The sequence below is a fragment of the Herpailurus yagouaroundi genome, unplaced genomic scaffold (genome assembly GCF_014898765.1).
Source record: "Herpailurus yagouaroundi ecotype Mexico unplaced genomic scaffold, PumYag 193, whole genome shotgun sequence".
In the NCBI taxonomy this organism is placed as follows: domain Eukaryota; kingdom Metazoa; phylum Chordata; class Mammalia; order Carnivora; family Felidae; genus Herpailurus; species Herpailurus yagouaroundi.
The window spans coordinates 7,631,851-7,646,521 of NW_024412424.1; the positions used below are offsets into that span (position 1 = coordinate 7,631,851).

The 14,671-nt window shown below is 42.6% G+C and overlaps 1 protein-coding gene across 1 annotated transcript in view; it reads right to left on the bottom strand.

The window, feature by feature from the left end:
* Positions 1–14,311, bottom strand: part of IP6K1 (inositol hexakisphosphate kinase 1) — a 59,028-nt gene extending 44,717 nt beyond the window's left edge. Inside the window, exon 1 of the mRNA XM_040445385.1 lies at positions 14,115–14,311. The gene's annotated coding sequence lies outside the window, so the exon portion shown is untranslated. The remainder of the gene's footprint in view (positions 1–14,114) is intronic.
* Positions 14,312–14,671: the final 360 nt, after the last annotated feature.

Genomic DNA, 14,671 nt, shown 5'->3' on the forward strand with positions numbered 1-14,671 from the left:
ATCCATTTTGAGTTTATTTTTGTGAATGGTGTGAGAAAGTGGTCTAGTTTCAACCTTCTGCATGTTGCTGTCCAGTTCTCCCAGCACCATTTGTTAAAGAGACTGTCTTTTTTCCATTGGATGTTCTTTCCTGCTTTGTCAAAGATGAGTTGGCCGTACGTTTGTGGGTCTAGTTCTGGGGTTTCTATTCTATTCCATTGGTCTATGTGTCTGTTTTTGTGCCATTACTATAACTTTTTAAAAGACAATTCATTTATGAGGCACTGGCTGGCTCAGTCAGTGAAGTATGCAACTCTTGATCTCAGGGTTGTGGGTTCAAGCCCCATGTTGGATGCAGAGATTACTTAAATAAATAAATAAATAAATAAATAAATAAATAAATAAATAAATAAAATGAATAGATAGATAGATAGATAGATAGATAGATAGATAGATAGGGGTGCCTAGGTGGCTCAGTAGGTTAAGTGTCCAACTTTGGCTCAGGCCACGATCTTGCAGTTCATGAGTTTGAGCCCACGTCAGGCTCTGTGCTGACAGCTCAGAGCCTGGAACCTGGAGCCTACAGCCTGCTTCGGATTCGGTGTCTCCCTCTCTCTCTGCCCTTCCCCTGCTCACGCTCTGTCTGTCTCTCTCTCAAAAAAGTAAATAAACATTAAAAAAATTAAATTAGTAAGTAAAATCGAAAAAAAGACATTCCATTTACAATAGCATTAAAATAACATCAAACATCTTGGGATAAATTTATAAGATACGTGAAATCTCTGCAGTGAAAACCACCAAACAATCCAGAAAAATTAAAGAAGACATCAATAAATGGAGTTTTACACCAGGCGTATGGATTAGAAGACTTGATATGGTTAGGATGTCAATCCTCCTCAAATGAACCAATAAATTCAATGGAATCCCAACCACAATATCGGCAGGCTTTTTTTAGAGAAATTGGAAAACTAATTCTAAAATGTGTATGGAAATATAAAGAACCCTAAATACCCAAATCAATCTTATAAAGAAGAATAAAGTTGGGTGACTTATATACTACTGACTTCAAGACTTATCAGTGGGTATTAGCATATAAACAAATAGATCAATTGACAGAACAGAGATCCCAGAAATAGGTCCATACCTATAGTCAATTCATTTTTTACATAAGTGCTAAAGCAAATAAATAGAAAGTGAAAGTTGTGATAGTTTTAAACTGTCAAATTTTTTGATAGTTCTTCCCCCAAAAGGTAGAGCCTTCTTCTCTCCACCCCTTAAGTATGGGCTGGACTTAGTGACTCAATTCTAAGGAACAGAATATAATATGGCAGAAGTGACAGTCTGTGACTAGGTCATAAGAAGCTTCTTCTTTACTCTGTCTTGGATCATTCATTCTGGAGGAGGATCATAGAATGCCATGAGGATACTCAGAGAGCCCACATGTCAGAGAACTGTGGCCTCCTGCCAAAAGCCAAGTTAAGTCATCTTAGAAACAGATCCTCCAGTTCCAGGCAAACCTTCAGATGACTGCAGTCCCACAAGACATCTTAACCTGCAACTTCATGAGAGACTGTGAGCCAGAGCCACCTGGCTAAGCCACTCCAAATTTTTCATCCTCATAAACTGAGGCAATAAATGTTTGCTATTTTAAATTGCTTAAGTTTTGGGGCGCCTGGTGGCTCAGTTAAGTGTCCAACTTGGGCTCAGGTCATGATCTCATGAGTTAATGAGCTCAAGCCCCACATCAGGCTCTCTGCTGTCAGCACGGAGCCCGCTTCAGATCCTGTCACTCTCTCTCTCTCTGCGCCCTCCCAAAAATAAAATAAAATATTTAAACTACTAAGTTTTGGAGTCAAGAGATAACAGATACACATCTTTTTAGCAAATGGTGCTGGTATTAGAACAAGAAGACATCCATATAGGAAGAAAAATGAACCCCAACCATGGGATCATGACCTGAGCCGAAGTTGGACACTTAACTGACCAAGCCACCCAGACAACCCAAAAGTTTCTTTTAAAACTAGACACACTGGGGCGCCTGGGTGGCGCAGTTGGTTAGGCGTCCGACTTCAGCCAGGTCACGATCTTGCGGTCCGTGAGTTCGAGCCCCGCGTCAGGCTCTGGGCTGATGGCTTAGAGCCTGGAGCCTGTTTCCGATTCTGTGTCTCCCTCTCTCTCTGCCCCTCCCCTGTTCATGCTCTGTCTCTCTCTATCCCAAAAATAAATAAACGTTGAAAAAAAAAATTTTAAATAAAACTAGACACACATCTACCTGTAACCCAGCAATTCTATTCCCCTCTATTCCTCTATTCCCCAAGAGAAATGAATAGATGTGTATATCCCCCAAAAACACTTGTACGAAAATGTTCATAGAAGCTTTACTCGTAAGCCAAACAATGGAAACTGCCCAGATGTCCATCAACAGAACAGACAAACCGGAATGTTTGCACAATGCAATAAAAAGGAATGAACTACTGATACAAATCGCAGAGAATTCTCAAAACATTATATGTGTGAAAGAAGCCCTACATGAGAGCATTATTCCATTTAGTATTATTTATTACACAAGTATTATTCTGTATAGTATTATTCCATTTATATGAAATTTTAAAACTGGATGACTAACCTATGATGAAAAAATTCAGAACAGAAGTTGTCTCTGGCTAGAACAGAACAGCACTTATGCACTTAATTCCTACATTAACACAAATTTAAAAACAGATGGTAGCAACAACAGTATTCTGTCAAGAAAATACTTATTAAATTATTAACAACCTGTTCATATAACTCTGACAAATAGCAGCTTACCAGTTATCAGTGTATTATCTCTTGGCTCCAAACCCAACCATCACCACCCGCTCTGCAAAAACGGAGCTGGACTCATTAAATATTTTTCCTTTGCCAGATGTTAAGTTTTGTCAGTGAAAGACACTAGGGAAAGTCTGCAAAAAAAATATGCTCCTCTCACCAGGCCTCTGCCACCCAGTCAGCTCCTTTCAGTGCCCAGCCACTGGTGGCTGCCTGACTCCCAGAATGTATCACGGTCAGCAGCACACAGTGGCCAGCGCTTCCTCTGACACCTCACTGAAGTAGAGAGAGTGCTTCCAGCAAAACGCCTCTCCATAAGTGGCTTTCTCCAACATCTTAGAGGGTAGACTTCTAGCATGATCTACCAATGTGGCACCATAATGACTTTCTCTGCCATCCAGTTAGGTATGACTACCCCCATCTCCATGATACGAATGTCAGCCCTCAGAAGGTATCTTCCTTGAGTGCTCTGTATCAATGCTAGGGGTAATGGCTGCTCCTACATATGCTATTTCTTTTTTTTTTTTTTTTTTTTTTTTCAACGTTTATTTATTTTTGGGACAGAGAGAGACAGAGCATGAATGGGGGAGGGGCAGAGAGAGAGGGAGACACAGAATCGGAAACAGGCTCCAGGCTCTGAGCCATCAGCCCAGAGCCCGACGCGGGGCTCGAACTCCCGGACCGCGAGATCGTGACCTGGCTGAAGTCGGACGCTTAACCGACTGCGCCACCCAGGCGCCCCTACATATGCTATTTCTATATGACTTAGAGTTCACTCTACTTTTTACTAGCCAAATTCTCATTACTCCAATCCTCAATTACAGTTAACAATTCTTTATATTAAACTTTACCTGTTCAAATTCCTGTGTGGTTTTTGTCTCCCAAAGGGTCACTGACAGTTGTTTGAAGGAGTTGAAAAGGTTAAGTAGTATAGACCAAAAGTGAGAAATTTTATTACCTAAATAAAATCCACACAGCTCTGCTTTATTCACAATTTACCGATCAAAAGTAATACAACACTGTAAACAGCCAAGTTAACATGCTTAAGGGTCCAAGCAGCCCTGCTTGGTATACTCTGCTTTGGGGACTTACTCAAGCTTAATATTCAGCTCCCTGAGGCCAAAGTTAGGCACTTTCTTTAGAGAGACTCATAAAATAGCTAACACAATCACATATTTTTTTTTTTTTAATTTTTTTTTCAATGTTTATTTATTTTTGGAACAGAGAGAGACAGAGCATGAACGGGGGAGGGGCAGAGAGAGAGGGAGACACAGAATCAGAAACAGGCTCCAGGCTCTGAGCCATCGGCCCAGAGCCTGACGCGGGGCTCAAACTCACGGACCGCGAGATCGTGACCTGGCTGAAGTCGGACGCTTAACCGACTGCGCCACCCAGGCGCCCCACAATCACATATTTTATAATACATTTTCCCAAACACAGAAGAAACTTCTAAGCATTCATTCTGTTTTATGCTAAAGAAATCATTTTAATCTTCATGCAGAATATTTATTAAATAAATAAATAAATAAATAAATAAATAAATAAATAAATAAAACGGCCTATGCACATCTTGTGCTTGCCTAAAGTATCTAGTGTGCTACTTGGCCCTGACCCACACATCTTCCAGTTGAGCAGAATCTTTATAAATAAGTTTCAAAATACTCTCCACTAAATCAGGTTTGTGACCAAATAGCAACTATAAAGTCTCCAAATCAATCCAGGACCATTAAAGTAAAATCTGCAAAAAAAAAATTTAAAGTATATAATTAAGTATATGTTGAGTGGCTACAATGAATGAGACCCCATAGAACAAATATTGTACTAAGACAAACACAGTTCTTATCCTCAGAAAACCGAAAGTGAGGATGCAGGACAGGTAGAAAGGAGAGACAAATAAGCAAATTTAAGACTATGGTAAATGTTACAATGAGGAATGAAACACCAAGAGTGGCCATTAACAAAGATGGAAGGTGCAGGTCAGGAAGGGTTTGTAGAACATACCGCATCTAAACTGAAATCTGAAAGATAACTAGAGTCTGACAGGAAGCGAGATGGGGAGGTGGGGTGGGGGAATAAAAGCATGGGCAATGGCCCAGAGGGAGGAAAGAGAGTCACCTGAAACATCTGACGCTAGAGGGTCAAGAGATGCAGTTAGAGACCATTAAGAACCAGGTGAGGAAGTTCCTCATCTACATTCCGGAGCTGGGACCTGACCCACTTCCTACTGGGAGGTCACTGAACAGCTTCAAACAGGCCAAGGACTCAGATTTGCACAGCCCACAGTGTAGAGTGGACTGGATCGGGCAAAACTATGGGAGCCAAAGGAAACTATTTCCAAATAGTTTTTGAGAAATTAAAGTAAGTCATACATTAACCATTTGACAAGTTTTCCCTTTATCTGATCAACTCCATGAGGTAAGGGGAGTAGGTGTGATTAACCAGTATTACATGGATAGTAGTAAACAGAGAAGTCAGTCAGCTGACCTGTCAAAGTAAGGTTCCACAGCTAGAAAGTACTTAAAAATACCAGCATTCACTCCCCTTGACTGCTTCCTAGGAGAGCTGAGGTAGGCATCACTTGTTGCATGAACTTATTAGCACCGTCAGCAGTATACCTGAAGGTTCATCTGCTTAGAAAGTTTACTGCCTTTACAAAATGATGTGGGAACCCCAAAACTTTTAGACTAGTGAGACAATATTCCTTCCGTTCCTTGTCATGCTGGCAGGGAAGCAAGGCCACAGGGGGTGAGGAAGAGAGACTGAGTTTCAGAATCAGACGTTCACTTAGAAAATCACTTATTCTCTTGGGGCGCCTGGGTGGCGCAGTCGGTTAGGCGTCCGACTTCAGCCAGGTCACGATCTCGCGGTCCGTGAGTTCGAGCCCCGCGTCGGGCTCTGGGCTGATGGCTCAGAGCCTGGAGCCTGTTTCCGATTCTGTGTCTCCCTCTCTCTCTGCCCCTCCCCTGTTCATGCTCTGTCTCTCTCTGTCCCAAAAATAATAAAAAAACGTTAAAAAAAATTATAAATAAGCAAAAAAAAAAAAAAAAAAGAAAATCACTTATTCTCTGCAACTGTAGTCACCACCTAGAAATTGAATACAGTAATTCCCGAAGTCTCCACACTCTAAAAAATGTCTAAGATTCCATAGCTATCCCACCTGAAGAAAGCACAGTATCCTGGAAAACTTCACAATATTTTCAAGAATGGGAACATAATCTTGGAGGGTTTCAAATTCTCCCAGAAACACTTTGGGTGCTAATAACCGGCATCAATGTCCATGGTCAGGAGAAACCTTTCTGAGAACAGCATCTGAAAATGTTTCCTTATCTGGGAATGCAAGCTGGTGCAGCCACTCTGGAAAACAGTATGGAGGTTCCTCAAAAAATTAAAAACAGAACTACCCTACAACCCAGCAATTGCACTACTAGGTATTTACCCACGGGATACAGGTGTGCTGTTTCGAAGGGACACATGCACCCCCATGTTTATAGCAGCACTATCAACAATAGCCAAAGTATGGAAAGAGCCCAAATGTCCATCAATGGATGAATGGATAAAGAAGATGTGGTATTTATAGGGGCGCCTGGGTGGCTCAGTCGGTTAAGCGTCCGACTTTGGCTCAGGTCATGATCTCATGGTCCGTGAGTTCAAGCCCCACGTCAGGCTCTGTGTTGACCGGTCAGAGCCTGGAGCCTGTTTCAGATTCTGTGTCTCCCTCTCTCTCTGACCCTCCCCCATTCATGCTCTGTTTCTGTCTCAAAAATAAATAAACGTTAAAAAAAATTTTAAAAAAAAGATGTGGTATTTATATACAATGGAGTATTACTCAGCAATCAAAAAGAATGAAATCTTGCCATTTGCAACCACATGGACAGAACTGGAGGGTATTATGCTAAGTGAAATTAGTCAGAGAAAAGACAACTATCACATGACTTCACTCATATTAGGACTTTAAGATACAAAACAGATGAACATAAGGGAAGGGAAACAAAAATAATATAAAAACAGGGAGGGGGACAAAGCATAAGAGGCTCATAAATATGGAAAACAAACAGAGGGTTACTACAGGGGGTGTAGGAAGGGGGAATAGGCTAAACGGGTAAGGGGCATTAAGACATCTACTCCTGAAATCATTGTTGTACTATATGCTAACTAATTTGGAGGTAAGTTAAAAAAAAATAAAATTAAAAAGTAAAAAATAATTTAAAAAATAAAACAAAGGGATCAAAAACATTAAAAAAAGAAAATGTTTCCTTATCAATAAATAAGAGGAAAAAAAACACATCTAAATCCTATAATAGTTACTTGCATTATAAATCTAACTTTAAGGGGGTGCCTTGGTGGCTCAGTCAGTGAAGTATCCAACTTCGGCACAGTTCATAGGTTAAAGCCCCGCGTCGGGCTCTGTGCTGACAGCTCAGAGCCTGGAGCCTGTTTCAGATTTTGTGTCTCCCTCCCTCTCTGCCCCTCCCCCACTCATTCTCATTTTCTTTCTCTCTCTCAAAAATAAACATTAAAAAAATTTTTTTTAATTTTTTTTAACGTTTATTTATTTTTGACAGAAAGAGAGAGAGACAAAGCATAAGCGGGGGAGGGGCAGAGAGAGAGGGAGACACAGAATCTGAAACAGGCTCCAGGCTCTGAGCTGTCAGCACAGAGCCTGACGCGGGGCTCGAACTCACGGACCGCGAGATCATGACCTGAGCTGAAGTCGGCCTCTTAACCGACTGAGCCACCCAGATGCCCCTATTTTAAGAGAACTCTGATAACCAAGAAACTAGCCACTGACCACTGGCCCAAGAAGTCAATGGTAAAACAATGCAGATGCTATGAATAGGCAAAATGTGGAAATGACTTTTTTTTTTAATTTTTTTTTTAACGTTTATTTATTTTTGAGACAGAGAGAAACACAGCATGAACGGGGGAGGGGCAGAGAGAGAGGGAGACACAGAATCGTAAGCAGGCTCCAGGCTCTGAGCCATCAGCCCAGAGCCCGATGTGGGGCTCGAACTCGCGAACCGCGAGATCGTGACCTGAGCTGAAGTCGGACGCCCAACCGACTGAGCCACCCAGGCGCTCCTGGAAATGACTTTTAATGGGTGGTGGGGGGGTGGACCTAAAGGATGAATACTCCTCACAAAAATCACTGCTTGCTGCTCCCAGAAATTAAAATCTAGAACACTTAACTAAGACCTCTGGGTTGGTACCAGTTTTCTAACACTACACATGGAAGATCATAGACAAAGAAGACTCAAACTTTAAAAAGTTCCATGTGAATTAAAATTCACAGTATCAAAATTAAAATTTAAAGTAGCAAAATACATCCCACTTGACTAACAGTCTAAAGAGGCAGTGTCGGGGCACCTGTCGGGGTGGCTCAGTCGTTGAGCATCCGACTTCAGCTCAGGTCATGATCTCACAGTCCATGAGTTCGAGCCCTGCATCGGCTGTGCTGACAGCTCAGAGCCTGGAGCCTGCTTCAGATTCTGTGTCTCCCTCTCTCTCTGCCTCTCCCCTGCTCATGCTCTGTCTCTCTCTGTCTCAAAAATAAATAAAAACATTAAAAAATAAAATAAAAATAAAATAAAAAATAAAGAGGCAGTGTCCACCGTGGTAAGTAGGCCTGAACACTTACAAACGCAAAAATTACCAAGGCCAAGCTCCATAGAGAGATGAAAGATGAAGTCTGTGAACCCTGTGAATGACCAAGAAGCCTCCTGGCCTGCATCAATTAAAGAAATCCAGAAGGATGATAAGCACTGACGTAAGTTTTAAAGCGAACAGACCCTCTCCATCTAGAAGCTTGTGTGTACCTGCAATAAACTGTTCCTGGTTACTTCAACTTCCCACCTCAATGGAGCGTCCATTAGTTCTTGTCTCATGATGGGAAGGTATAGAAATCTCGCAAAAGCAGAAAATGAAGCTTGGAGCTGAAAGCTATGAGGGATGAATAACAAAACTGGGCCCAGAGTCCAAAGGACTCTTAACATTTCCTGAAACAGTGTTCCTCTGATGTGCTGACAGCTCCAGAGTCTGGAGCCTGTTTCAAGATTCTGTGTCTCCTCTCTCTGCCCTTCCCCTACTCACACTCTGTCTCTCCCTCTCTCAAAAATAAATAAATAGTCTGTAAGTCAGAGCCATTCTACTCTCAGATACTTACTGAAGAGAAATAAAGGTATGTATACACACAGACTTGTATGAAAACATCTACTGCATCTCTCTCTATTCATAAGAGCCCCAAATTAGAAACAACCCAAATGCCCATCAGCAAATGGTATAGCCATAAAAAGGAATACTACTCAGGAATAAAAAGCAACACAACAAAATGGATGAAACTCTAAAATATCACATTGAACAAAAGTAACCTGATACATAAGACTTCTCATTATTCTCAGTAGCTACATTTTATAAAGTCACTGCTAACACCAAATTAGCAAATATCAAGCCCCTATCCTAGGGGAAAAATGGGGTTAGGTTTCTGTGAGCCTCTGGTCACATGTTTGTCAACCAATCAATTCATAACCTTCCAGAGCTACATACATAAAATATATAACCTGTACATATCTATTTAAAGACACTTTAAAATACAGTAGTCCCCCCACTTATCCATGCTTTTGCTTTCCATGGTTTCAGTTACCCAGAGTCAATCAAGGTCCAGAAGCAAATGGTCCAGAAGCAAAGTATGTTCAGAAGGTCACTGGTAGCTTAACAGCTACGTCACGATGCCTACATCATGTAGCTCACTTCATCTTATCATGTAGGCATTTTACCATCTCACATCATCACAAGAAGGCTGAGTACAATACAAGACATTGTGAGAGACTCCATCCACACAACTTTTATTACAGTATATTGTTACAACTGTTCTAATTTATTATTGTTGTTGTTAGTCTCTGACTGTGCCTGATTTATAAATTAAACTTTATTCTAGGTATGTATGTATAGGAAAAAACATAGTACATATAAGGTTCAGTTTCAGTTTCAGGCATCCACCCGGCGTCCTGGAAGTATACCCTATGGATAAGGGGGAACTACTGGATATTACTGACTCATTAATACTGAACTCTCAGTCAACAGTACTATAATTCATTTCTGAATAAAACTTATCTAATACACAGATTTTCTCCATATTCTTTTCTTGTGCTTAGGAAGATTAACAGCACTTCAGCAATACACTTGAGAGCCATTTTAAGCAGCACAATTCCCAAAAAGCACAAAAATATTTTTAAAATATGGTACTAAGCAGACCACTAAAAGGACACTTGTTTACAGTGTTAGAGCTGAAACAAGAAGGCAGACTGTCACCTTGCTCCACTTTAGCTGGGAATGTACACAACAGGCAATTCAAATTTTTTGCCATTTCTGGTCTGCAAAGGGATTTTTTTTCACTAGCAAAGTGGCTCAAATTTCCTTAATTCATTGCCAAATTAAAAAATCAGGCGGATATGCCTGGATGGCTCAGTTAAGCATCTGACTTTGGCTCAGATCACGATATCACGGTTCATGAGTTCGAGCCTCACATCAGGCTGTGTGCTGACAGCTCAGAGCCTGGAGCCTGCTTCGGATTCTGTGTCTCCTTCTCTCTCGTACTCTCTCTCTCTTTCAAAAATAAATAAAACATTTTTTTCATAAATACATAATCATGAAATTTCACATAAAAATTCAGATTTCTTGTTTTCTTTAAAAAAAAAAAATCACAAGATGTGGTACACAACTGGCTGGAACTGAGCAACAGTGACCCTTCAGATAAGCCTGCGCTTGCTAGTTCACCCTAGTCCCTTACATTCGCTTCCCTCAATTTGCTGCCAACAAGTTGTTTTTTACAGCAGCTTTGAGTTAACAATCACACACCATACAATTCACCCACTTAATGCGTACAATTCAATGGTTTTTAGTATATTCATAGGCATGTGCAGCTACCACTACAATTTTTAAACATATTCGTCACCTCAAAAAGAAACCCAATAACCTTTAGCTATCATTCCCCTATGCTCTCATCTACCTCCAAGCCTTAAGCAATCACTAATCTACTTCTGATCTCTATTCTGGATATTTCATACAAATGGAATCATTTAATATGTGATCTTTTGTGTCTGGCTTCCTTCATTTCACATGTCCAGGTTCATCCATGTTGTAGCATGTAACAGCACCGCATTCTTTTTTATTGCTAAACAATATTCCATTGTATGTATACACCACGTTTTTATTATCAACTGAGAAGATGGTTGAGTTGTTTCCTCTTTGGGTACTATAAATAACACTGCTATAAACATTCATATACAGGTTTTTGTGTGGACATTATGTTCTCATTTCTCTTGGGTAGATAACTAGGAGTGGGATTGCTTGGTCGTATGGTAACTCTATGTTTAAGCAGTTCAAGAACTGCCAGACTATTTTCCAAATCCAGGCAAAAGCACAGATCTACTGGCACAAACATAAAAAATACCTATTTGTCCCTGGCTGCATTATTTTACATTCATACCATTCTCTGTGTATGAAGGCTCTGATTTCTCCACATCTTCACCACCACTCGTCATTACCTGACTTTTCAATTACAGAATAAGTCATTTATAAGTGTTCATTTAATCCTAACACACCCAGATTTTTATGGACTTCAAGCTGATTCGTGGACATCAAATTTTAGACTTGAAAAGAGTCCAGTCCTAACCTACTCACCTAGACTGCCCATCTTCTGTAAAATGAAGGGAAAGGAATAAATGATCTAAACCTCTACCCACAAATGAAACTTTTACAGAAGAGATTAGCAGATTTTGTAAGCAACAAAACAATGTCCCTAACAGGGATCCAGCCCTCGAACAGGTTTTCCCATCAAAACTCATTTGTAATGCCTCCTACATAAATGCAACTTCAAACCATAGCAGCAAATATGACAGCCTTGATCTATCACTTTTCATAAGAGAACCAACATGTCTTAGGCTGTCCCACTCAGAATCCATTGCTCACATTCTGCTGTAATAGAGGGAGAAAATAAAATCTGATTTAAAACCAAGGCAAAAGCACACATCCAGTAGCACAAACAAAATATCTGACTGCTCCATTGTCTGAAGTCAGAGATGGAGAGCACTGTGCAGCCTTTCCCCAGCTCTCTCCTCACTGCTCCTTATAGCCTCAGGGCAGCACTGGGACCAAGGCAAGCAGCAAATAATAGACACATTTACAGTAGTCCAAGGTGGCTGTGAGACCAAGACCCACCCAAGAAGGGGGTCTAAGAATCTCAGCACCCAGCCCTATGCTCACCCTATACATGTTTTCTCCAAGAATCAATATGGCATCTTAGCCAGGGAGGGGATGGGCCACACAGCCTCTTCTGAGATGCAGAATTACTTTGTTTTCAGGCTTCAGTTCTGCACTTTGAGCAAGTTCTGCCTCTGTTCTACAGCACTGAGGTACAAGCACTTCAGGCAGGACAGGAGGTAGAGATCCATGGCCACCAAATTCTCATTTCTACGTGCCTATTCTCTCCATTTCCGTTTAAATACAGAGGGTGTTACGAACTCAGACAAATTTAACACACTCTCATAAACATTTAGTTCTCATCTACTACATGCAGGTACAAGAAGACACAAAAACACAGTCTCTGTAGGAAATGGGTTAGGTCTTAGAGGAAACAAACAAAATATTCTTAAAAGAGCAAATACTATTTTGTTTTTTGAATAAGGGCAATAATGCTGCTGCAGGTCAGAGTACCCTCTGGGACTGGAACATCTGGGAAGTGTTTCGCTGAGCTGGACCCTGGAGAAAAGAGAAGTGGAGATGAAGAAAAAGGATATTCCAAAGAGGAGCAAAAGTCACTGTACTCAGCTGGCAAGAGAACTGTGTAGGGAAATTCCATGTATGGAATGTCTAGCAAATCATTTGGTTAATGGGGATTAGGATAAGCCCTGGAGAGGTGGGCTGGGGCCCACTGGGCAGCAGCACCTTGACTGCTTGAATGCCACGTTAGGACATCAGATCTCATCCCAAGCCTGCAGCAGTTTCTGACTTCAGTGTAGGATCTCCAGAGCGTCACAAAGTGTGTCTGTTGCTCATGATAGTTAAAAGTGCTGACATTTACAGGTGAATTACATAAATACAAGGAAGAGTCTTTGTGTTCTCACAAGTAAGGCCACAGCAACAGGCCTCTTCTGGTTTCAGCATCTTCTCAAAAAGGATCTCCTGATTAAGGAGCTAGTCTCTTTCACAAATTAAAAAAAAATAAAAAATTTTTTAAAAAGGAGCTAGTTTATTTCAAAATTAAACATTCTAAGACGACAAGATCCTGACACAAATGCACAAAGTATTGTTGCCTCACTTCTTAGTTCACTCATGCAGGCTTTTTCTATGACCACATACAAAGAGCCTCTGCAGAGGAGTCAAGGGACCACATGGAAAGAGCAATGTGTTTTGGAGCATTCAGAACTCTTCCTAGATCTAACACCTTGCCCAAGGTCTCTAACCCTTCCACCCTCACAGGAAGGAGGCCTGACAGTCTGTTTTCATTGGGCAAGATACACTTAGCCTCTTAAAAGTTAATTTGGCAGTTCCATACCATCACAACGACAAAAATTAAGTTTCATTTCTTTTTCTGATTCTAACACAGTACTACTTTTCCTTTGTCTCCTGATTACACTGGCAGAATATCTCTTCAGGAGATAAAATCAACCAAGTCATCACCATAATACTCACTTTCTTCTAGAGCAAAAAGAAGACTTTACCACAAGACCAAAAAATGGTCACAAACCAAAGAAATTATGTTCCAAAATAAAACTCGGGCATCGTGAACATTTAAGCAGGCTCTTCAGGAAGAAGCAAACAGTGAGCTCCAAGGAGCACAGGAGGCAGGAGCCTGGCAGAGGGCCTTAGCCCTGCCAGAATCACAGGGCCATGACACTGGCCTGCCTGGGTTCGCGGGGGCTTTAGCCTGGTTCGTCTAGTCTAAGTTTCCAAGCAGTCTGAAAAACACTTGCAGGAACCACATCTAAGAAAGAGGTAAGTGTATTTCTCACTTGGCAGCAACAGAATACCCCAGAGAGCATCAGGCTGGCAATGGACACGTTTCAGCGGTACCGGTCAGCGGAGCTAATTTCCCACTACCCCGCCGGCCGGCCTTCGGGCGCGGGGCTCAGACCTCAACCCCGAGGCTGTCCACCCGCCTCAGCGCCGGTATCTGGGAGGCGCCACGGGAGGCGGGTCAGGGCGCTCGAGCACTGTTCGAGCGATGCTTGGCGGATGCCTCAGCCCCGCGCGTGCCGGCTCCAACCCCGCGCCCGCCGCCGCCAGCCCCGCCGGCGTCAGGCCGGTTTTTCGGCCCGGCTCCTGTCACTCACCGGCCCAGCCCGGGCAGTGGGCGCCCACGGCTCCCCACGGGAGCTGGGCCCCCCGGGCCTCCAGGTTTCGGCCCGCCCCTGGCAGGCAGCGCAGGTGGATGAGCCCCGCAGTAGCGGCCCCGCACCGGCCGCTCGGTCCAGCTCCCGGCGCTGCCCACTGGGTACGGATCAACAACAAGATGGCGGCCAGCCGAGGGGGCGGGGGCCGGGCGTCATAGTAACCAGGACGGCAAAGAACCCGCCCCCGTCTGAGGCTATCCCCAGTCAACAGCATCTTCGTCCTAGGCCTAAGGGAGTGCTTCTCGCTGACAGGTCGGCTGGCCTGTCAATCAGAGCCTGCCTCTCACGGCCCTTGCCGTTCGCCTCAGGACGTGACTGTGACGGCATCGCTTGGCGCATGCGCCTCGTTCCTGGAGTCGCTGGAGGGAGAGCTTTTGCTGGCGATTCTGAGGCTCTAGCGCCCTTGGCCTTTTTGCGTGTGTAGCCTTTTTGCGGGAGCCCACGGCGTCTTCTCATACACGCGCACACACTTAGGGAGTGCCTGCTGTGTGCTATAT